General features: G+C 48.0%; 1 protein-coding gene across 1 annotated transcript in view; it reads right to left on the bottom strand.

Annotated features, from left to right (window-relative positions):
• The window catches only part of LOC134949430 (zinc finger protein 629-like), a 58,838-nt gene extending 40,045 nt beyond the window's left edge, over window positions 1-18,793 (bottom strand). Inside the window, exon 1 of the mRNA XM_063937997.1 lies at window positions 18,716-18,793. The gene's annotated coding sequence lies outside the window, so the exon portion shown is untranslated. The remainder of the gene's footprint in view (window positions 1-18,715) is intronic.
• Window positions 18,794-25,741: the final 6,948 nt, after the last annotated feature.

Below are 25,741 nucleotides of genomic sequence, written 5' to 3' on the forward strand. Positions count from 1 at the left end.
TTTGCCGTTACTTCCTTTCTAGCCTTAAGAAGTGTAGGAATGACTTCACTGGGAATACCCTTTCGGGCTAGGATTTGGCGTTTAACCGCCACGCCGTCAAACGCAGCCGTGGTAAGTCCTGAAACACACACGGACCCTGTTGTAACAGGTCCTACCGAAGAGGAAGGAACCAGGGATCTTCTATGAGCAATTCCTGAAAATCTGGATACCAAGCCCTTTTTGGCCAATCTGGAACAATGAGGATCGCCTGAACCCTTGTTCTTCTTATAATTTTTATCACCTTTGGAATGAGTGGAAGTGGAGGGAACACATAGACCGACTGAAACACCCACGGTGTCACTAGGGCGTCCACCGCTATCGCCTGAGGGTCCCTTGACCTGGAACAATATCTCTGAAGTTTCTTGTTGAGACGGGACGCCATCATGTCCACTTGAGGAACTCCCCAACGACTTGTCACTTCTGCAAAGACTTCTTGATGAAGACCCCACTCTCCTGGATGGAGATCGTGTCTGCTGAGGAAGTCTGCTTCCCAGTTGTCCACTCCTGGTATGAAGACCGCTGACAGAGCGCTGGAATGTCTTTCCGCCCAGCAAAGAATCTTCGTGGCCTCGGCCACCGCCGCTCTGCTTTTTGTTACGCCTTGGCGGTTTATGCACGCCACTGCTGTCACGTTGTCTGACTGAATCTAGACCGGCATACCTCGAAGGAGATGTTCTGCTTGCAGTATGCCGTTGTAGATGGCTCTTAATTCCAGAATGTTTATGTGTAGACAAGCTTCCTGGCTTGACCACTTTCCCTGAAAGTTTCTTCCCTGTGTGACTGCTCCCCAGCCTCGAAGGCTTGCATCCGTGGTCACCAGGATCCAATCCTGAATCCCGAACCTGCGTCCCTCCAGAAGGTGAGAACTGTGCAGCCACCACAGAAGGGAATTTCTGGTCCTGGGAGATAGAATTATTTTCCGGTGCATTTCCAGGTGAAACCCGGACCACTGGTCCAGCAGGTTCCACTGAAACACCCTGGCATGGAACCTGCCATACGGAATGGCCTCATAGGCCGCCACCATCTTCCCCAGCAACCGCGTGCAGTGAAGAACTGACACCTTTGCCGGTTTCAGAATCTGCTTTACCATGTTCTGTAATTCCAAAGCTTTTTCCACTGGAAGAAAAACTCTTTGCAATCCCGTATCCAGAATCATACCCAGGAACGACAGCCGTGTCGTTGGATCCAACTGTGATTTTGGCAAATTTAGGAGCCAACCGTGTTGTTGCAGAATCGTCAGTGAAAGGGCCACATTTTTCAAAAATTGCTCCTTGGACCTCGCCTTTATGAGGAGATCGTCCAAGTACGGGATAATTGTGATTCCCTGCTTGCGTAGGAGAACCATCATCTCCGCCATTACTTTGGTGAAAATCCTCTGAGCCGTGGACAGACCAAACGGCAACATCTGAAATTGGTAATGACAATCCTGCACAGCAAATCTCAGGTAAGCCTGATGCGGAGGATATATGGGGACATGTAAGTAGGCATCTTTTATGTCGACCGACACCATAAAATCCCCCTCCTCCAGACTGGAGATCACTGCTTGTAGAGACTCCATCTTGAACTTGAATCTTTTCAGAAAGACATTGAGGGATTTTAGGTTTAGAATCGGTCTGACTGAGCCATCCGGCTTCGGGACCACGAACAGGCTCGAATAAAACCCTTCCCCGTGTTGAGACGGGGGCACCGTGACAATCACTTGATTTTGACACAACTTTAGTATTGCAGCGCTTACTACCTCCCTTTCTGGAAGAGAAGCTAGCAAGGCCAATTTTAAAAATCAGTGAGGGGGCACGTCTTGAAACTCTAACTTGTACCCTTGGGTTACTAAGTCTACTATCCAAGGATCCAGGTCTGAGTGCACCCAGACCTGACTGAAGAGCTTGAGACGTGCCCCCACTGGTGCGGACTCCCGCAACTGAGCCCCAGCGTCATGTGGTGGATTTGGTAGAAGCCGGAGAGGACTTCTGCTCTTGGGAACTTGCCACCGCCTGCGACCTCTTTCCCCTTCCTCTCGCAGCAAGGAAGGAGGACCCTCGTCCTTTTTTTAATTTATTGGGCCGAAAGGACTGCATCTGATAGTGGGGCGTTTTCTTCTGTTGTGCAGGAACATAAGGTAAAAATTACGACTTACTCGCGGTAGCCGTAGACACCAGGTCAGTAAGGCCGTCGCCAAACAATACCCTACCGTTAAACGGCAGAGACTCCATCGCCTTCTTAGAGTCAGCATTCCATTGATGAATCCACAACGCTCTCCTAGCCGAGACCGCCATGGCATTGGCCCTTGTTCCCAAAAGGCCAATATCCCTTACAGCTTCTTTTAAATATGCTGCAGCGTCCCTGATGTGACCCAGAGTCAAAAGCCCACTATCTCTGTCTAGGGAATCTACCTCAGATGATAAGTTATCTGCCCACCGTTCAATAGCGCTATTCACCCATGCCGCAGCAACGGCAGGCCTGAGTAGTGACCCCGTAGTGACATAAATAGATTTCAGTGTATTTTCCTGCTTACGATCCGCAGAATCCTTTAGGGCTGCGGTGTCAGAGGACAGGAGCGCCACTTTTTTGGATAGACGCGACAAAGCCTTGTCTACCGTGGGGATGGACTCCCACCTTTCTCTGTCCCCAGAAGGGAACGGATATGCCACTGGAATTCTTTTGGGAACATGAATCCTTTTGTCAGGATTTTCCCAAGCTTTTTCAAAAAGTGCGTTCAGCTCATGAGAGGGAGGAAACGTTACCTCAGGTTTCTTTCCTTTATACATACAGACCCTAGTATCAGGAACAGTGGGGCCATAATTGATATGTAAAACATCTTTTATTGCCACAATCATGTACTGAATACTCTTAGCCAGTTTGGGATGTAATCTGGCATCACTATAGTCGACACTGGAATCAGAGTCCGTGTCGGTATCTGTATCTGCTACCTGGGTAAATGGCCGTTTCTGTGACCCAGAAGGAGTCTGGGCCTGTGACAAAGCATCCTCCATGGATTTCCTCCATGTCTGGTTCTTAGAATCAGATTTATCAAATCTCTTAGCTAACTTAGTCACATTTACGTTTAAAACACTTAACATATGCACCCAATCATCTGGCGGCGGTGCTGACAGGGCCACTCTCACAGAATTGTCTGTCCCCACTCCAGTCTCCTCCTGGGAAGAGCATTCAGCCTCATATGTCAACACACACACACACGTACCGACACAACCACACTAGGGCTACAGGAGACAGACCCACACTAAAGCCTGCCAGAGAGACACAGAGAGAGTTCTGCCAGCTCACACCCAGCGCCTATCCCGGTACTGAGGCCAGTAATAAGACTGCCCAGACCTGCTAGCGCTTTTTTTATATAAAATAAATCACCAAATTTTCAGCCTCCCCCCCGTTTTGCACCCTGTTACTTGCACAGTGTGGAGGACAGGGACAGCGTCGCTGCAGCCTTCAGTGAAGAGAAAAAATAAGATTTTACTCACCGGTAAATCTATTTCTCGTAGTCCGTAGTGGATGCTGGGAACTCCGTAAGGACCATGGGGAATAGACGGGCTCCGCAGGAGACTGGGCACTCTAAAAGAAAAATTAGGCACTATCTGGTGTGCACTGGCTCCTCCCACTATGACCCTCCTCCAGAACTCAGTTAGGATACTGTGCCCGGAAGAGCTGACACAATAAGGAAGGATTTTGAATCCCGGGTAAGACTCATACCAGCCACACCAATCACACCGTATAACTCGTGATACTATACCCAGTTAACAGTATGAAATATAACTGAGCCTCTCAACAGATGGCTCAACAATAACCCTTAGTTAGGCAATAACTACATACAAGTATTGCAGACAATCCGCACTTGGGATGGGCGCCCAGCATCCACTACGGACTACGAGAAATAGATTTACCGGTGAGTAAAATCTTATTTTCTCTGACGTCCTAGTGGATGCTGGGAACTCCGTAAGGACCATGGGGATTATACCAAAGCTCCCAAACGGGCGGGAGAGTGCGGATGACTCTGCAGCACCGAATGAGAGAACTCAAGGTCCTCCTCAGCCAGGGTATCAAATTTGTAGAATTTAGCAAACGTGTTTGCCCCTGACCAAGTTGCAGCTCGGCAAAGTTGTAAAGCCGAGACCACTCGGGCAGCCGCCCAAGATGAGCCCACTTTCCTCGTGGAATGGGCTTTTATTGATTTAGGATGCGGCAATCCAGCCGCAGAATGCTCCAGCTGAATTGTGCTACAAATTCAGCGAGCAATAGTCTGCTTAGAAGCAGGAGCACCTATTTTGTTGGGTGCCTACAGGATAAAAAGCGAGTCAGTTTTCCTGACTCCAGCCGTCCTGGAAATATAATTTTTTAAGGCCCTGACTACGTCCAGTAACTTGGAATCTTCCAAGTCCCTAGTAGCCGCAGGCACCACAATAGGTTGGTTCAAGTGAAAAGCTGATACCACCTTAGGGAGAAACTGGGGACGAGTCCTCAATTCTGCCCTATCCATATGGAAAATCAGATAATGGCTTTTACATGACAAAGCCGCCAATTCTGACACACGCCTGGCCGAAGCCAAGGCCAATAACATGACCACTTTCCACGTGAGATATTTCAAATCCACAGTTTTAAGTGGCTCAAACCAATGTGATTTTAAGAAACTCAACACCACGTTGAGATCCCAAGGTGCCACAGGAGGCACAAAAGGGGGCTGAATATGTAGCACTCCCTTTACAAATGTCTGAACTCCAGGCAGTGAAGCCAGTTCTTTCTGGAAGAAAATCGACAGAGCCGAAATCTGGACCTTAATGGAACCCAAGTTTAGGCCCATAGTCACTCCTGACTGTAGGAAGTGCAGAAAACGACCCAGCTGAAATTCCTCTGTTGGGGCCTTCCTGGCCTCACACCACGCAACATATTTTCGCCAAATACGGTGATAATGGTTTGCGGTTACTTCTTTCCTGGCTTTTATCAGCGTAGGAATGACTTCCTCCGGAATGCCCTTTTCCTTTAGGATCCGGAATTCAACCGCCATGCCGTCAAACGCAGCCGCGGTAAGTCTTGGAACAGACAGGGTCCCTGCTGTAGCAGATCCTGTATGAGCGGTAGAGGCCATGGGTCCTCTGATATCATTTCTTGAAGTTCTGGGTACCAAGCTCTTCTTGGCCCATCCGGAACCACGAGTATCGTTCTTACTCCTCGTTTTCTTATTATTCTCAGTACCTTTGGTATGAGAGGCAGAGGAGGGATTACATAAACCGACTGGTACACCCACGGTGTCACTAGAGCGTCCACAGCTATTGCCTGAGGGTCCCTTGACCTGGCGCAATATCTAGTTTTTTGTTTAGGCGGGACGCCATCATGTCCACCTGTGGCCTTTCCCAACGGTTTATCAACAGTTGGAAGACTTCTGGATGAAGTCCCCACTCTCCCGGGTGTAGGTCGTGTCTGCTGAGGAAGTCTGCTTCCCAGTTGTCCACTCCCGGAATGAACACTGCTGACAGTGCTAAGACGTGATTTTCCGCCCATCGGAGAATCCTTGTGGCTTCTGCCATCGCCATCCTGCTTCTTGTGCCGCCCTGTCGGTTTACATGTGCGACTACCGTGATGTTGTCTGATTGGATCAGTACCGGCTGGTTTTGAAGCAAGAGGCCTTGCCAGACTTAGGGCATTGTAAATGGCCCTCAGTTCCAGAATATTTATGTGTAGGGACGACTCCTGACTTGACCAAAGTCCTTGGAAATTTCTTCCCTGTGTGACTGCCCCCCAGCCTCGAAGGCTGGCATCCGTGGTTACCAGGACCCAGTCCTGTATGCCGAATCTGCGGCCCTCTTGAAGATGAGCACTCTGCAGCCACCTCAGTAGAGATACCCTGGTCCTTGGAGATAGGGTTATCAGCCGATGCATCTGAAGATGCGATCCCAACCACTTGTCCAAGAGGTCCCACTGAAAGGTTCTTGCATGGAACCTGCCGAATGGAATTTTGCTTCGTAAGAAGCTACCATTTTTCCCAGGACTCGTGTGCAGTGATGCACCGATACCCGTTTTGGTTTCAGGAGGTCTCTGACTAGAGATGACAGCTCCTTGGCTTTTTCCTGCGGGAGAAACACTTTTTTCTGTTCTGTGTCCAGAACCATCCCCAGGAACAGTAGGCGTGTGGTAGGAACCAGCTGTGACTTTGGAATGTATAGAATCCATCCGTGCTGTTGTAGCACTTCCCGAGATAGTGCTACTCCGACCAACAACTGCTCCTTGGACCTCGCCTTTATAAGGAGATCATCCAAGTACGGGATAATTAAAACTCCCTTTTTTCGAAGGAGTATCATCATTTCTGCCATTACCTTGGTAAAGACCCTCGGTGCCGTGGACAGTCCAAACGGCAGTGTTTGGAATTGGTAATGGCAATCCTGTACCACAAATCTGAGGTACTCCTGGTGAGGATGGTAAATGGGGACATGTAGGTAAGCATCCTTGATGTCCAGGGATACCATGTAATCCCCCTCCTCCAGGCTTGCAATAACCGCCCTGAGCGATTCCATCTTGAACTTGAATTTTTTTATGTATGTGTTCAAGGATTTCAAATTTAAAATGGGTCTCACCGAACCGTCCGGTTTCGGTACCACAAACAGTGTGGAATAGTAACCCCGTCCTTGTTGAAGTAGGGGCACCTTGACTATCACCTGCTGGGAATACAGCTTGTGAATTGCCTCTAGCACAGCCTCCCTGCCTGAGGGAGTTGTCGGCAAGGCAGATTTGAGGAAACGGCGGGGGGGAGACGCCTCGAATTCCAGCTTGTACCCCTGAGATACTACTTGAAGGATCCAGGGATCCACCTGTGAGCGAGCCCACTGATCGCTGAAATTTTTGAGGCGGCCCCCCACCGTACCTGGCTCCGCCTGTGGAGCCCCCGCGTCATGCGGTGGACTCAGAGGAAGCGGGGGAAGAATTTTGATTCTGGGAACTGGCTGACTGGTGCAGCTTTTTCCCTCTTCCCTCGTCTCTGTGCAGAAAGGAAGCGCCTTTGACCCGCTTGCTTTTCTGAAGCCGAAAGGACTGTACCTGATAATACAGTGCTTTCTTAGGCTGTGAGGAAACCTGAGGTAAAAAAAATTTCTTTCCAGCTGTTGCTGTGGATACGAGGTCCCAGAGACCATCCCCAAACAATTCCTCACCCTTATAAGGCTCTATGTGCCTTTTAAAGTCAGCATCACCTGTCCAGTGTCGGGTCTCTAATACCCTCCTGACAGAATGGACATTGCATTAATTCTGGATGCCAGCCGGAAAAATATCCCTCTGTGCATCCCTCATATATAAGACGACGTCTTATGTTCGCAAAATAGTATCCCTGTTTGACAGGGTTACAGACCACGCTGCAGCAGCACTATCTGCAGGTCTCAGTCTAGTACCTGAGTGTGTAAATACAGACTTCAGGATAGCCTCCTGCTTTTTATCAGCAGGTACCTTCAAAGTGGCCGTATCCTAAGACGGCAGTGCCACCTTTTTTGACAAACGTGTGAGCGCCTTATCCACCCTAGGGGGATATCTCCCAGCGTAACTTATCCTCTGGCGGGAAAGGGTACGCCATCAGTAACTTTTTAGAAATTACCAGTTTCTTATCGGGGGAACCCACGCTTTTTCACACTTCATTCACTCATTTGATGGGGGAACAAAACACTGCCTGCTTTTTCTCCCCAAACATAAAACCCTTTTTTAGTGGTACTTGGGTTAATGTCAGAAATGTGTAACACATTTTTTATTGCCGGGATCATGTAACGGATGTTCCTAGTGGATTGTGTATATGTCTCAACCTCGTCGACACTGGAGTCAGACTCCGTGTCGACATCTGTGTCTGCCATCTGAGGGAGCGGGCGTTTTTGAGCCCCTGATGGCCTTTGAGACGCCTGGGCAGGCGCGGGCTGAGAAGCCGGCTGTCCCATAGCTGTTACGTCATCCAGCCTTTTATGTAAGGAGTTGACACTGTCGGTTATACCTTCCACCTATCCATCCACTCTGGTGTCGGCCCCACAGGGGGCGACATCACATTTATCGGCATCTGCTCTGCCATCACATAAGCCTCCTCATCAAACGTGTCGACACAGCCGAACCGACACACCGCACACACACAGGGAATGCTCTGACTGAGGACAGGACCCCACACAGCCCTTTGGGGAGACCGAGAGAGAGTATGCCAGTACACACCAGAGCGCTATATAATTTAGGGATTAACACTATATTGAGTGAATTTTTCCCAATAGCTGCTTGTATATACAATATTGCGCCTAAATTTAGTGCCCCCCCTCTCTTTTTAACCCTTTGAGCCTGCAAACTACAGGGGAGAGCCTGGGGAGCTGTCTTCCAGCTGCACTGTGAAGAGAAAATGGCGCCAGTGTGCTGAGGGAGATAGCTCCGCCCCTTTTTCACAGACTTTTCTCCCGCTTTTTTATGGATTCTGGCAGGGGTATTTATCACATATATAGCCTCTGGGGCTATATATTGTGATATATATATTTGCCAGCCAAGGTGTTTTTATTGCTGCTCAGGGCGCCCCCCCCCAGCGCCCTGCACCCTCAGTGACCGGAGTGTGAAGTGTGCATGAGGAGCAATGGCGCACAGCTGCAGTGCTGTGCGCTACCTTGGTGAAGACTGATGTCTTCTGCCGCCGATTTTCCGGACCTCTTCTTGCTTCTGGCTCTGTAAGGGGGACAGCGGCGCGGCTCCGGGAACGAACACCAAGGCCAGTTCCATGCGGTCGATCCCTCTGGAGCTAATGGTGTCCAGTAGCCTAAGAAGCCCAAGCTAGCTGCAAGCAGGTAGGTTCGCTTCTTCTCCCCTTAGTCCCTCGATGCAGTGAGCCTGTTGCCAGCAGGTCTCACTGTAAAATAAAAAACCTAAAATAAACTTTCTTTCTAGGAGCTCAGGAGAGCCCCTAGTGTGCATCCAGCTCGGCCGGGCACAGAAATCTAACTGAGGTCTGGAGGAGGGTCATAGTGGGAGGAGCCAGTGCACACCAGATAGTACCTAATCTTTCTTTTAGAGTGCCCAGTCTCCTGCGGAGCCCGTCTATTCCCCATGGTCCTTACGGAGTTCCCAGCATCCACTAGGACGTCAGAGAAAAAAGGCGCTGGTCAGAGCTATGCGGGCTAAGCCACGCCCACTACATGGCGCGCTTCCGTCCCGCTCAAAATCTTTATACGGGCGGGGGTCCCTTAGCTAGTGCCTGGGCACTGTTAACTTTTATGCCAGTGCAGTCTGAGGTCCCCCCATGCTGCCCAGGGTGCCCCCCCTGCGCCCTGCAGTGCCGTGATCCATGTGGGCGCATGGCGCGCAGCGCGACCGCTGCGCGGTACCTCAGACGCGTCTTCTGCCGTCACTGAAGTCTTCTGTTCTACTCATACTCACCCGGCTTCAATCTTCTGGCTCTGTGAGGGGATGACGGCGCGGCTCCGGGAACAAGCAGCTAGGCATACCAAGTGATCGAACCCTCTGGAGCTAATGGTGTCCAGTAGCCTAAGAAGCAGAGCCCTTGAACCCTTAAGGCCCATATAGACGGGCCGATGCGGGAGAGATGTGTGCTGAGCGAACCGCTCAGCTCACATCTCTCCCGCCGCTCAGCACAGCGCGATCTGTGCGGAGCGTGCGTGTCAGGAATCGACTCACCAAGCTGACATCTGTCCGCCGCTGCGGACTCCGTACTGGGTCCCTGCGTTCATCTGTCATCTGCGTCTCTGCCATCAGACGCCATCCTGGGCCTGGGAGCGCTCCTGTGATAGCGGGCGTGTAGCACGCCGCGTTCCCGCTAGGCCGCGGCATGGGCGCCGCCATGACAGCCTCCAGCAGTCAGCATACGGCGGCCAATCCGGTGCTTGGCCGCACCCACTTTTCCTCACTCCACCAATGACTGTTTAACAAGGGGTATATATGAAGCTGCAGGATAAGTCTGCAGGCATCCTGAACTTTGTGTCACTCCTGCGACTCATGTGTAAGGATCTGGTTCCTGTTTCCTCCGTGTACCTGGATACCTACCTGCTGTTCCGTGTTCCTGGCTTTCTACCTGAGACTTTGTACTCCTGGTTACTTTTCACAGCTCCGTGGAACTTCAAGCCCCAGCAATACCTGCATCCATCTACAGGCTTCACACTCATCACCATCTCTGTGTGCTTCAGCCTAGCAGTAGAGACTGACTCCAGGTGTGTTCCATCTCCCCACCTGTGATGCAGCTTGCTCGCTGCCAGTGCCTCATCACCTGCACTGTGGACATAGTCAGACTCCTGCCTCTGCTACCAGGTTTGCCATACAACACCATCTCTGCTGGTTCCATGTTTTAATCTGCTCTGGTTTCCATACCAGAATATTCTCTGCCAAATTATCACTCATCTGTTATCATCACTACCGGTTATTATTTCATCAGTCACCATTCATTCTGTTACCATAGACTCTCAGCTATTACGCTGTACAATTGACATTTGCATTTCTACTGTTATTTTCTGCTGCCGTTTGTGAATCATCTGTATAATAAATATCATTGCGCTCATGCGCAGAAACATAATCCAGCCTCCTCGTTTTCTCCCATCCACCTCCACTGACCCACTAGCGCCCCCTCCGGGGACACAGACAAAACCAAGTCTGACAGTAAGTTCAGGATCGATGGACTCGGACGGTGGACGGAGTGTGGGGTCAGAGGCCTTGCAAAATCTGGTCTCCCGTTTGGATGGTCAAGAGGCTGCGCAGCAGCAGATGTTCCAGTTCCTGCAAGGGATGTCCTCCCGGATAGATACACTACAGCAATCCCTGCCTAGTGTACACACTTCTACAGTTCCTGTTACTCCAGCACCTGCCAGTACTGTGAGTTCCTCTATGCCGGCTGCATCAGCTCCAGTGTCACGTCTGCACCTGCCCGTGCCAAGCAAGTATGATGGCAGCCCAAAGTTATGTCGCGGGTTTCTCAACCAATGTGAAATCCAGTTTGAATTGTTGTCACATAATTTCCCCACGTCAAGATCCAAGGTTGCTTACATCATCTCTCTACTTTCTGGATCTGCTTTGAGTTGGGTGTCTCCTCTGTGGGAACGTGCCGACCCTCTGATTAACAACTATACAGAATTCGTGTCAACCTTCAGACGGATCTTTGACGAGCCTGGTCGTGCAACATCAGCTTCTGCAGACCTAATCCAACTTCGTCAAGGTACCCGTAGTATGGGACAATATGTCATCCAGTTCCAGACGTTGGCCGCAGAGATTCAGTGGAACAATCAAGCCCTGGTAGCAGCTTTCTGGCATGGACTCTCTGATCGGATCAAGGACGAACTGGCAACCCGCGATCTTCCTGTACAATTGTCTGATTTAATTTCCCTGTGCATCAAGTTGGACTCTCGCATCCGCGAACGCAACAATGAACGTGCTCGGAGTGAGCCACGCAGATCAAGGATGATACCTTCCGTACAGTTCCAGTCTCCACCTTCTGATGAGCCTATGCAAATAAATAGGTCCCGCCTAACTCCTGAGGAGCGGTCAAGAAGACTTCGTGAGAGACTTTGTCTTTATTGTGCGGCTGCAGGTCACCAGATTAATTCCTGCACAGTGCGTTCGGGAAACGCCAGATCCTGACTTGTAAAGGAGGAGTCAAGTTGGGATCTTCTAGACAAGCTCCTTCTAATCAAGACCTTATCCTTCCTGTGACTTTAGAGACTTCAGTTGGGCTTCAGTCTGCATCAGCATTAGTGGACTGTGGAGCCGCAGGAAATTTCATCACCCAAGCTGCGGTAAATAAATTTTGCTTGCCTGTATGTGAACTTTCTTACCCAGTCTACATTACCGCCGTGGATGGTAGCCGAATCTCCAAGGGGAATATTTCTCACCAAACTGCACCAGTGGTTTTGGGAGTTGGGTTCCTACACTCAGAATTAATAAAGTTCTTAGTCATTCCTCAAGCCACCCAGGAGATCGTTTTGGGCATGCCCTGGCTCCAGCTACACAATCCACAGTTTGACTGGTCAACGTTACAACTTACTTCATGGGGTTCACATTGCCATCAGTCCTGTTTAGCCCAAGTTTGTCCAATCAAGTCTACTGAAGTAAAAACCCAGTCAAGTCTTCCTGCGGCTTATCAAGATTTCTCTGATGTCTTCAGTGAAAAGGCCGCGGATGTCCTGCCGCCCCATAGAGAATGGGATTGTCCCATCGATCTCCTTCCTGGCAAGAAGCCACCTAGGGGGCGTACCTACCCGTTATCTGTTCCCGAAACTGAAGCGATGAGCGACTACATCCGGGAGAATTTACAGAAGGGATTCATCCGTCCTTCATCATCACCCGCTGGTGCAGGCTTCTTCTTTGTTAAAAAGAAGGATGGAGGACTGCGTCCATGCATTGACTACCGGGGTCTCAATGACATTACCATTAAAAATAGTTATCCATTACCACTCATTACCGAATTATTTGACAGAGTTAAAGGAGCCCGCATCTTCACCAAGCTAGATCTCCGCGGTGCCTACAACCTCATCAGAATCCGGAGTGGTGACGAATGGAAGACAGCTTTTAACACTCGAGATGGTCATTACGAGTACCTGGTAATGCCATTCGGGTTGAGTAATGCCCCAGCAGTGTTCCAACACTTTGTGAACGAAATCTTCCGTGACGTTCTGTATAAATACCTCGTTGTTTATCTGGATGATATCCTCATCTTCTCCCAAGATCTTCCCTCTCATCGTCTACAAGTCCGTGAAGTCCTCCGACGTCTTCGTGAGAACCGGCTCTACGGTAAACTATCCAAGTGTACCTTTGAAGTTTCCTCTATACCCTTCCTGGGTTATATAATTTCCGGATCGGATCTCCAGATGGACCCGACAAAGTTGGAAGCCATTGCCAATTGGTCCATTCCAAATTCTCTCAAGTCTATTCAGCGGTTCCTGGGATTTGCCAACTACTATAGGAAATTTATTCGGGGATTCTCCACTCTCATCGCTCCTATTACCAACTTAACTCGGAAAGGGGCAGACCATTCCAACTGGTCAGAAGAGGCTTTAGCGGCCTTCCAGAAGATCAAGCTGGCCTTTATGTCTGCTCCAGTTCTGTCCCAGCCAGATGTAAACAGACCGTTCGAGTTGGAGGTGGATGCCTCTACAGTTGGAGTTGGAGCTGTTCTCTCCCAGAAGGGAACCGATGGGAAAATCCACCCCTGTGGATTTTATTCTCGTAAATTCCTCCCTGCAGAAGCTAACTACTCCGTTGGAGATCAAGAACTACTGGCGATTAAGCTGGCCCTCGAGGAATGGAGGTATCTCCTGGAAGGGGCCAAACATCCGTTCAACATCTACACGGATCATAAAAATCTGCTATATTTAAAGGCAGCCCAGTGCCTTAATCCTCGCCAGTCCAGGTGGGCTATGTTTTTCTCACGTTTTAACTTTAAGCTTCATTTCCGCCCAGGTTCGCAGAATGTTAAAGCTGACGCCTTATCCCGATCTATGGAATCCGAAGAGGAAACGCCTGACTCAGTTCCACATTCCATCCTGAGTCCAGTGGTATTTGCTGCATCTCAAGTCTCCCCAGCTCCTCCTCCTGGTAAGACTTTTGTTTCCCCAGAACTCCGTCCCAAGTTGCTGTCTTGGGCCCATCAATCCAAGTTCACTGGTCATCCCGGTGTCCTGAAAACCTTCAAGTTCCTCTCTGAGACATACTGGTGGCCAAAGATGAAAGCTGACATCAAGGATTTCGTAGCATCCTGTCCTAAGTGTGTGCAGCACAAGACTCCTCGTCAGTCTCCAGCAGGTCAGTTACAACCATTGTCTATTCCTAGTCGCCCTTGGTCACACCTGTCCATGGACTTTATCTCCGACCTTCCTCCTTCTCAAGGATACAATACCATCTGGGTTGTAGTGGACAGATTTACCAAGATGGCCCATTTTGTTCCTCTCCAGGGTCTCCCTTCTGCCCCAAAACTCGCCCAAATCTTCCTACGGGAGATTTTCCGCTTACATGGTCTACCCTCAGAAATAATATCCGACCGAGGTGTACAGTTTGTAGCGAGGTTTTGGAGGGCTCTCTGTTCTGCCATGCAGGTTAAACTGAAGTTCTCGTCATCTTACCACCCTCAGACGAATGGGCAGACAGAGAGGGTAAATCAAGAACTAGAGACATTTTTAAGATTGTATGTTTCATCTTCTCAGGATGACTGGTTTGATCTGCTCCCATGGGCCGAGTTTGCCCACAACTTCCGCTACCACACTGCTACTGAGACAACTCCATTCTTTGCAGTATATGGGCAACATCCTCGTGTTCCAGACTTCCAAGAACTCCCTCACATGGATGTTCCTGCCGCCACTACTGCCCTGAGTCAGTTTTCTTCAATCTGGAGGAAGATTCACATTTCTCTCAAAAAGGCCTCCAGCCGGTATAAATACTTTGCTGATCGCAAAAGACGCGCAGTTCCTAGCCTGAAACCTGGGGACAAGGTTTGGCTGTCTACCCGGAACCTCCGTCTTAGGGTCCCGTCTATGAAATTTGCACCACGTTTCATTGGTCCCTTCCCTGTCGAAAGAGTCATCAACCCTGTGGCCTACAAGCTGAAGTTACCACCTTCTCTGCGAATACCTAATGCTTTTCATGTTTCTCTCCTCAGACCTTTAGTCCTGAATCATTTCCAAAGAGCTCTTCCAGTTGGCCCCAAAGTTCGAACTCAGCGGGGCGTGGAGTTCGAGATTGGCAAGATTCTGGATTCCCGTTGCCGGTATGGACGTCTTCAATACCTTGTCGATTGGTCCGGTTATGGCCCAGAGGAGAGAAGTTGGGTAAATTCGTTGGATGTCCATGCTCCAAGGTTGGTCCGTGTCTTCCATAACACTCATCCTTCCAAGCCACGTGGGTGTTCGGTGCCCACCCTTAAAGGGGGGGGTACTGTCAGGAATCGACTCACCAAGCTGACATCTGTCCGCCGCTGCGGACTCCGTCCTGGGTCCCTGCGTTCATCTGTCATCTGCGTCTCTGCCATCAGACGCCATCCTGGGCCTGGGAGCGCTCCTGTGATAGCGGGCGTGTAGCACGCCGCGTTCCCGCTAGGCCGCGGCATGGGCGCCGCCATGACAGCCTCCAGCAGTCAGCATACGGCGGCCAATCCGGTGCTTGGCCGCACCCACTTTTCCTCACTCCACCAATGACTGTTTAACAAGGGGTATATATGAAGCTGCAGGATCAGTCTGCAGGCATCCTGAACTTTGTGTCACTCCTGCGACTCATGTGTAAGGATCTGGTTCCTGTTTCCTCCGTGTACCTGGATACCTACCTGCTGTTCCATGTTCCTGGCTTTCTACCTGAGACTTTGTACTCCTGGTTACTTTTCACAGCTCCGTGGAACTTCAAGCCCCAGCAATACCTGCATCCATCTACAGGCTTCACACTCATCACCATCTCTGTGTGCTTCAGCCTAGCAGTAGAGACTGACTCCAGGTGTGTTCCATCTCCCCACCTGTGATGCAGCTTGCTCGCTGCCAGTGCCTCATCACCTGCACTGTGGACATAGTCAGACTCCTGCCTCTGCTACCAGGTTTGCCATACAACACCATCTCTGCTGGTTCCATGTTTTAATCTGCTCTGGTTTCCATACCAGAATATTCTCTGCCAAATTATCACTCATCTGTTATCATCACTACCGGTTATTATTTCATCAGTCACCATTCATTCTGTTACCATAGACTCTCAGCTATTACGCTGTACAATTGACATTTGCATTTCTACTGTTATTTTCTGCTGCCGTTTGTGAATCATCTGTATAATAAATATCATTGCGCTCATGCGCAGAAACATAATCCAGCCTCCTCGTTTTCTCCCATCCACCTCCACTGACCCACTAGCGCCCCCTCCGGGGACACAGACAAAACCAAGTCTGACAGTGCGGGGGGAGACGGGGGTGCCGCTCATTTCACCCAGCGGGTGAAGTGAGCGACCCGCTAGATTGGCCTGCATGCAGGCCAATCTAGCAGCAGCGATATCGATGAGCGGGGCTGCGCATCGCTATCGCTGTAGGGGGTACACACGGAGCGATAATGCTGAAATTTTAAGCAATCTGGTCAGATTGCTTAGAATATCGCTCCGTGAGTACCCCCCTTTAAGAAGTAGGTCTGCTTCTCTCCCCTCACTCCCACGATGCAGGGAGCCTGTAGCCAGCAGGTCTCCCTGAAAATAACAAACCTAATAAAGTCTTTTCCTGAGAAACTCTGGAAAGCTTCTCAGTGTGCATCCAGTCTCACTGGGCACAGAATCTAACTAGTGTCTAGAGGAGGGGCATAGAGGGAGGAGCCAGTTCACACCCATTCAAAGTCTTATAGTGTGCCCATGTCTCCTGCGGATCCCGTCTATACCTCATGGTTCTTGAAGCATCCCCAGCATCCTCTAAGACGTATGAGAAAATTTGCATATATGAAAATTTCTTTGCCACTTAGCCTGTGATTGCAGATGATCTAGTCCAGGGGTTCTCAAACTCGGTCCTCAGGACCCCACACAGTGCATGTTTGCAGGTAACCCAGCAGGTGCGCAGGTGTATTAATTAGTCACTGGCACATTTTAAAAGGTCCACAGGTGGAGCTAATTATGTCACTTGTGATTCTGTGAGGAGGCCTGCAAAACATGCACCGTGTGGGGTCCTGAGGACCGAGTTTGAGAACCTGTGATCTAGTGTATGCTTTGTCTGCCTGCTTGGCTGACATAATAGATTGAGTGAATAGTGATTGGGATACGCGGTTGGTGTAATAAGCAAGAAAATATATCTTTCTAAAGAATTAAATAGTTTCCTAAATTCTGAAGGTGTATCACATAATGTGCTCATAATATTTAATTTTATTTCCTATTAACTTCCCCCTTGATGCTGGACATGCCCACTATCTGAAAAGTCTTAGGGGGAGGGTGCTGCTGCCATGGCCCATGGCTAGACCTTACACCTCTGGTGTTGCCCATGTGGGGCCACTAGTACAAATTTTTCCAGGGCCACTTTTTGTTCCCAATCTGCCCCTGAGCACCACACATGTATGTAATGCAGCCTGCACTGTATACACACTACACATGTATGTAATACTGACCTATGACCACTGTATAAGCACCACACATGTATGTAATGCAGCCCCATGACCATTATATAAGCACCACACATGTATGTAATGCAGCCCCCACTGTATAAGCACTATACACGTATGTAAGGCAGCCCCACTGTATAGGTACCCACACGTGTATGTAATGCTGACCTATGACCACTGTATAAGCACCACACATGTATGTAATGCAGCCTGCACTGTATAAGCACCACACATGTATGTAATGCAGCCCCATGACCACTGTATAAGCACCACACATGTATGTAATGCAGCCTGCACTGTATAAGCACCACACATGTATGTAATGCAGCCCCATGACCACTGTATAAGCACCACACGTGTATGTAATGCAGCCTCATGTCTGCTGTATAAGCACCACACATGTATGTAATGCAGCCCCACTGTATAGGTACCACACATGTATGTAATGCTGACCTATGACCACTGTATAAGCACCACACATGTATGTAATGCAGCCCCACTGTATAGGTACCACACATGTATGTAATGCTGACCTATGACCACTGTATAAGCACCACACATGTATGTAATGCAGCCCCCACTGTATAAGCACTACACATGTATGTAATGCAGCCTGCACTGTATACACACTACACATGTATGTAATACTGACCTATGACCACTGTATAAACACCACATGTATGTGATGCAGACCTCACTGTATAAGCACCACACATGTATGTAATGCAGCCCCATGACCACAAGATAAGCACCACACATGTATGTAATGCAGTGTGCAGGAGCCTTCCTGTTAGCTGTCCATGACCTGGCTGTATGTAGTGTAACCTATAGCCAGTTACAGTGTAGATGAGCCCAGCACCACCATCACTCACCAGCATCGCTGCCCCTACACCACGGGTAGCGTTTAGTTTCTCTTCGTGCAGAGGACCCTACACCACGCCGAAGGATTCCACTTCTGCGCCGTGATTGGCCGATACGCCGCCTTCAGCCAATCAGTGAAAAACAGTGGAAGTACCCAATCCCAGGGACGACTGTTACCGTGCTCTGCTGTGATAGGGTGCTGCTGATGCCAGTCACTGGTGCCTTGTCCCTCCTCCTCCGCTCATTGAAATGTTTAGCGTCTGAGCGGGACATCGCCGCGTACTCCGCTCCCCTTCTGCATCCAGCGCTGCCCCATCCTCCCCTCAGCTGCTGACCCCGCCTGGCGGCGGCTCTGTACTGGGCAGGTGACGTCACGGCGCGTCCCGGGGAGCCGCAGAGCTAACACTCCAGAGATTGCCCTGTAGTCTATCAGCATGCTATACAAACCCAGACCAGCCAAGCGGAAAGTCACACCGTAACAAAATAAAGCACATAAAAATAATTTGTTCTTAATGTCTTTTATTAGTGAGTATAATATATATATATATATATATATATATATATATATATAAATCCATCTACTGCCGGCACTCTGTACACAGGACAGCTTGCTCCGGTGCCATATCCAAAATCAAATACAAGTCCATGTAAGAAGGCACTCAGGAGACATCAATAGTAGCAAAAACTCAAAGTGTATTCACGGTCGAGTACTTTCGGGGACAGCACCCCGTCCTCAGGACCACACCAATACAGCACAAACAATACATGTACAAAAAACTTACCCCCTTATACCCCTACTCATGCCGCAATCTCCTCCCCTGGTGCCGCCATTCAGCTCCCGGGACCCGCCGGCCGAGGACGCACCCGGTGATGCACTTCCGGGAGTCGCTCCGCCGTCACCATGGGAACGCCAGCATGCGTTTCAACAGTCAGGAAGGATGCGTTCCACCAGTGTTAACTCCAGGCTGCCTCATCCGGTGAGACCCTAGGGCCAATGGTACAGCATCGGGTTAGTGACTGCAGCAGGCATATTACTTATAAACATTGCATATAGAGAAAAGAAAATAACATATAGAATAAAATACAAATACATAATGCGGAAGAAAAATCATATCTATAAAAAACAGACGCAAAAAACAACAGTAATATCAGTATATCATATATCCCAGAAACCATATATATATAACGAAGAAGACATATTACACCAGGGAATTCCAATTAATTTTGTCATTGAGGCCCCCAGGTTTAGTAGTTCCAAGCCTCAAAATCCAACAGGATTCTTTAATCAATAATGATTTAGCCCTATCCCCACCTCGTAAGGATTCGGGGACATGGTCTATAATAAAATATCGGATAGACTCAAGGGGATGTTTGAACTCCTTAAAGTGACGTGGTACTGGTTGATCTATATCTTTACCATTAAGGGAAAGTCTAATGGCGGATCTATGGGCGTTCATCCTTTCTTTAAACTTCCGAGTGGTCTGTCCGACATAGTATAAACCACACGGACAGACCACCACATATACCACATGAGTGGTATTGCAAGTGAGCACAAACCTAATGTCGTACATCTTATCTCCATGAGGGTGCTTAAACTTTTTACATGGGATAATGAACTTACAGGTGGTACAATCATTGCAGGAGTAACACCCCGCTGGTTTTACATAAGTATTAGGGGCTTTACAAATATTACGTCCTGATATATCCGTATGGACTAAACGGTCTCTCAAGTTGCTGCCTCGCCGAAAGGCAGCAATAGGTCTCTTACCCTGGAAGATAGACAAATCTTTGTCAGTACTAATTATGGGCCAAAGAGCTTTACTGGCTCTCTTTACAATAGAGCTAGCAACAGTAAAGTCGCTGCTCCAAGGTAAGATGTTCTCCTGATCTCGGACTTTGGTTTCCAACAGGGCTGCTCTGGGCATGTTAAGAACTTTTACTTTATGTTCTTCTAAAAGTTTATTATCATACCCTCTAGATGCAAACTTAGCGACTACTTTATCCACCTCACTGGGTACTTTGTCTTTATTACTAGAGATGCGAGCAACTCGCATCATCTGAGATAGGGGGAGTCCCTTCTTTAATGCACTAGGGTGGTGGCTCGATGCCACCAAAAGGGTATTCCTGTCGGTGGGTTTTTGGTACACTGTAGTCTCAAATTTATGGTTCACTATATTAACCTGAACATCCAGAAAGTTAGTGTTGGTATGACTATAGGTATACGTAAACTTGATGGGGGTCTGTAGGTTATTAATCTCACCCATCAAATCCAAAAAAATTTCTACACCACCTGTCCAGAGTAGGAAAACATCATCGATGTACCTCTTATAAAGCAAAATATGTCGGCTACGATCAGGGTCAGAGAAAAATACCTTGGATTCAAAATCAAACATGTAAATGTTTGCATAAGAGGGGGCGACAGAAGACCCCATCGCACACCCTCTTAATTGCAAATAATATTTACTGTCAAATAAAAAGTAATTACGACATAAAGTAAGCTCCAAGAGATGTAAGAACAAATCATGGTCAAACACCTCTATTGGTACATTAGTTTCAATAAACTGCCTCATCGCCCTCATTCCCCCCTCATGGGGGATACTAGTGTATAAACTACTAATATCTAAACAACACATCAACGTCTCAGATGGAAGGTCTGGAAAATCTTTCAAAATATTAAAAAATGAAGTAGTGTCCTTCAAAAAAGAGTCTTGATGTAACAGGCAAGGTTGCAAAACGCAATCTAGGAGCTGTGATACCGGTGAGTATAAAGAGTCCCTAGCCGAAATTATCGGCCTCCCTGGGGGTTTGTCTTCATTCTTGTGTATTTTTGGAATTGTGTACAGTACCGGAATTTTCGGGTACTGCACACACAATGCTTCAAAGATCCTTTTAGAGATCTTGTGTTCAGAGAGAGCCTTTGTGAGAATTTGAAATAATTCCTTCTGGTAGGATGCAGTCGGGTCGCAGGATAACTTCTTATACACCCCAATATCTGAGAGCTGAGAAACAATCTCAGAACGGTAATCGTCAATATTCTGAATCACAATCGCCCCGCCTTTATCGGCGGGTCTTATAACAATGTCCTCATAGCCTTGTAATGTTTTCAAAGCAATATGCTCAGATCTAGATAGATTTAGGTGAGGTTTGCCCGGGGCCTTGGAAAATTTATTAATAGGTGAATAAATTTTCCAAGGCCCCGGGCAAACCTCACCTAAATCTATCTAGATCTGAGCATATAGCTTTGAAAACATTACAAGGCTATGAGGACATTGTTATAAGACCCGCCGATAAAGGCGGGGCGATTGTGATTAAGAATATTGACGATTACCGTTCTGAGATTGTTTCTCAGCTCTCAGATATTGGGGTGTATAAGAAGTTATCCTGCGACCCGACTGCATCCTACCAGAAGGAATTATTTCAAATTCTCACAAAGGCTCTCTCTGAACACAAGATCTCTAAAAGGATCTTTGAAGCATTGTGTGTGCAGTACCCGAAAATTCCGGTACTGTACACAATTCCAAAAATACACAAGACTGAAGACAAACCCCCAGGGAGGCCGATAATTTCGGCTAGGGACTCTTTATACTCACCGGTATCACAGCTCCTAGATTGCGTTTTGCAACCTTGCCTGTTACATCAAGACTCTTTTTTGAAGGACACTACTTCATTTTTGAATATTCTGAAAGATTTTCCAGACCTTCCATCTGAGACGTTGATGTGTTGTTTAGATATTAGTAGTTTATACACTAGTATCCCCCATGAGGGGGGAATGAGGGCGATGAGGCAGTTTATTGAAACTAATGTACCAATAGAGGTGTTTGACCATGATTTGTTCTTACATCTCTTGGAGCTTACTTTATGTCGTAATTACTTTTTGTTTGACAGTAAATATTATTTGCAATTAAGAGGGTGTGCGATGGGGTCTTCTGTCGCCCCCTCTTATGCAAACATTTACATGTTTGATTTTGAATCCAAGGTATTTTTCTCTGACCCTGATCGTAGCCGACATATTTTGCTTTATAAGAGGTACATCGATGATGTTTTCCTACTCTGGACAGGTGGTGTAGAAAATTTTTTGGATTTGATGGGTGAGATTAATAACCTACAGACCCCCATCAAGTTTACGTATACCTATAGTCATACCAACACTAACTTTCTGGATGTTCAGGTTAATATAGTGAACCATAAATTTGAGACTACAGTGTACCAAAAACCCACCGACAGGAATACCCTTTTGGTGGCATCGAGCCACCACCCTAGTGCATTAAAGAAGGGACTCCCCCTATCTCAGATGATGCGAGTTGCTCGCATCTCTAGTAATAAAGACAAAGTACCCAGTGAGGTGGATAAAGTAGTCGCTAAGTTTGCATCTAGAGGGTATGATAATAAACTTTTAGAAGAACATAAAGTAAAAGTTCTTAACATGCCCAGAGCAGCCCTGTTGGAAACCAAAGTCCGAGATCAGGAGAACATCTTACCTTGGAGCAGCGACTTTACTGTTGCTAGCTCTATTGTAAAGAGAGCCAGTAAAGCTCTTTGGCCCATAATTAGTACTGACAAAGATTTGTCTATCTTCCAGGGTAAGAGACCTATTGCTGCCTTTCGGCGAGGCAGCAACTTGAGAGACCGTTTAGTCCATACGGATATATCAGGACGTAATATTTGTAAAGCCCCTAATACTTATGTAAAACCAGCGGGGTGTTACTCCTGCAATGATTGTACCCTGTAAGTTCATTATCCCATGTAAAAAGTTTAAGCACCCTCATGGAGATAAGATGTACGACATTAGGTTTGTGCTCACTTGCAATACCACTCATGTGGTATATGTGGTGGTCTGTCCGTGTGGTTTATACTATGTCGGACAGACCACTCGGATCCGCCATTAGACTTTCCCTTAATGGTAAAGATATAGATCAACCAGTACCACGTCACTTTAAGGAGTTCAAACATCCCCTTGAGTCTATCCGATATTTTATTATAGACCATGTCCCCGAATCCTTACGAGGTGGGGATAGGGCTAAATCATTATTGATTAAAGAATCCCGTTGGATTTTGAGGCTTGGAACTACTAAACCTGGGGGCCTCAATGACAAAATTAATTGGAATTCCCTGGTGTAATATGTCTTCTTCGTTATATATATATGGTTTCTGGGATATATGATATACTGATATTACTGTTGTTTTTTGCGTCTGTTTTTTATAGATATGATTTTTCTTCCGCATTATGTATTTGTATTTTATTCTATATGTTATTTTCTTTTCTCTATATGCAATGTTTATAAGTAATATGCCTGCTGCAGTCACTAACCCGATGCTGTACCATTGGCCCTAGGGTCTCACCGGATGAGGCAGCCTGGAGTTAACACTGGTGGAACGCATCCTTCCTGACTGTTGGAACGCATGCTGGCGTTCCCATGGTGACGGCGGAGCGACTCCCGGAAGTGCATCACCGGGTGCGTCCTCGGCCGGCGGGTCCCGGGAGCTGAATGGCGGCACCAGGGGAGGAGATTGCGGCATGAGTAGGGGTATAAGGGGGTAAGTTTTTTGTACATGTATTGTTTGTGCTGTATTGGTGTGGTCCTGAGGACGGGGTGCTGTCCCCGAAAGTACTCGACCGTGACCGTGAATACACTTTGAGTTTTTGCTACTATTGATGTCTCCTGAGTGCCTTCTTACATGGACTTGTGTATATATATATATATATATATTATATAGAATTCGAAAATAAATTGTCAGATAAATCTGGTTTATAGAAATCTATTTGTGTTTCAAATAATGCCTTTACAGGAACACAGGAGGTGAATACCAGAGATCTGTCGCTGCTAGCAGGATATTTAAATAAGAATCTGTTACTGTTGTGTCTCTGAGCTGATAGCTGCCTGCGGCGGTGAAACACGTTACCGGTATGCACTTACCCGCAAGTCACAGAGGTGCCCAGACGCGTTGGATAGGAAATGGCGGCAGATAGGAGACCGACTGCCGTATCCCAATGTTTAGAAGTCCAACATGGGCAAGGTAAGTATAGTTACCTTACCCCAATGACCCCCCAGGACACACACCTCAACCCTAACCCTCCCCAGTGGTGCCTTACCCTAACCCCCCCCCCGCAGTGCCGGGATGTTGCTCCTTGTTGGTATTCCGGCGTCGGGATACAGTCGTTCGGTCAACCACTGAAGGTCGACATTATCATTAGGTTTACATGCAGTAGGTCGTCATATACTAGATCAAAAAGGTAGACATGAGTTATTTAAAAAAAAATAACATTTCTCATACGTCCTGGAGGATGCTGGGGGCGACATCAAGACCATGGGGTATAGACGGGATCCGCAGGAGACATGGGCACTCTAAAGACTTTTCATTGGGTGTGAACTGGCACCTCCCTCTATGCCCCTCCTCCAGACCTCAGTTTTAGAAATGTGCCCAGGTCGACTGGATGCACGCTGAGAAGCTCTACTGAGTTTCTCTGAAAAGACTTATGTTAGGTTTTTTATTTTCAGGGAGATCTGCTGGCATCAGACTCCCTGCTTCGTGGGACTGAGGGGGCAGAAGCAGAACCAACTTCCTCAGAGTTTCATGGCTCTGCTTCTGGCTGACAGGACACCATTAGCTCCTGAAGGGAACTGAACGCTAGCCGTGTCTAGATGCTCACTCCCACAGCATGCCGTCACCCCCTCACAGAGTCAGAAGACAGGTGAGTATGAGAAGAATGATCTTCAATCAAGTAAGTGACGGCTGAGGTGCATTGCTGCCCACACACACTGGCACTGCAGGGCGCGGGGGCGCCCTGGGCAGCAAGAAAAATACCTCAAACTGGCTAAAAGGGGGCATAAGATGCGCAGGCACAGCCCTAGCCCCACCAGTATAAATATTATGAAAAGTTTCTGAGGTAAAAAGGGCGGACCTTCTTCCTCAGGCAGCCAGCACACTACTCAGCACCATTTTCTCTCCTCAGACTGCAGAGAACACACTGGTCCTCTCCTCCACTTCTCACAAGTACAGGGTGCTGTAAAGGGGGGGCACAAAGCGATTGTGGTGCATTTGATAGTGTATATTACTATTTAAAAGCGCTTTTGGGCTGTGGACATACTGTGTTCACAGGCAATACTGGCGCTGGGTTTGTGAACTGGCTGCTCCTATCCTGTGTCCCTCTGACAGATTTTACTGTGGGTCTGTCCCCAAAATAAGTCCCAGTGTGTCTGTGAGTGTGGTGTACACGTGTGAGGCATGGCTGAGGCAGGGAGTTCCTCCCCGGAGGAAGCCATTTTAGGGACACAGAGTTGTAATGTAGTGTCGCTACTGGCACACCAAGAGCCTGCATGGGTGAAAGAGCTACGTGACAGTATGCATCTGAGTAACCGTAGATTGGATAAGTCTGAATCTAAGGCTGCATGCTGGAGAAAATCTGTGGAAGATGTGATTTTTCAGGATGCTGTTATTCCTTATGCGGGTGGCCCCTCTGGTTCACGTAAGAGACCATTTGGAAATGTTGTAAACACTGATACCGACACGGATTTTGATTCTTGTGTCGACAATAGTGAATCCAGAGAGATAGATCATAAATTGGCAAAAAGTATACAATATATGATTGTGGCTATAAGGGACGTGTTGGACGTTACAGAAAGCACTCCTGTACCTCAGGAGAGAGCTTATTTATGTAAGGAAAAGAAATCCAAAGTCATGTTCCCTCCTACACACAAACTAAGTGCTCTGTTTGAAGGGATGTGGGTAATTCCTGATAAAAAAAAAATTGTATTCCCAAAAGGATTCACATGGGAGTCACCCCCTGTGTTAGACAGTGCACTTTCCAG

Source organism: Pseudophryne corroboree, chromosome 8, assembly GCF_028390025.1.
Source record: "Pseudophryne corroboree isolate aPseCor3 chromosome 8, aPseCor3.hap2, whole genome shotgun sequence".
NCBI lineage: Eukaryota > Metazoa > Chordata > Amphibia > Anura > Myobatrachidae > Pseudophryne > Pseudophryne corroboree.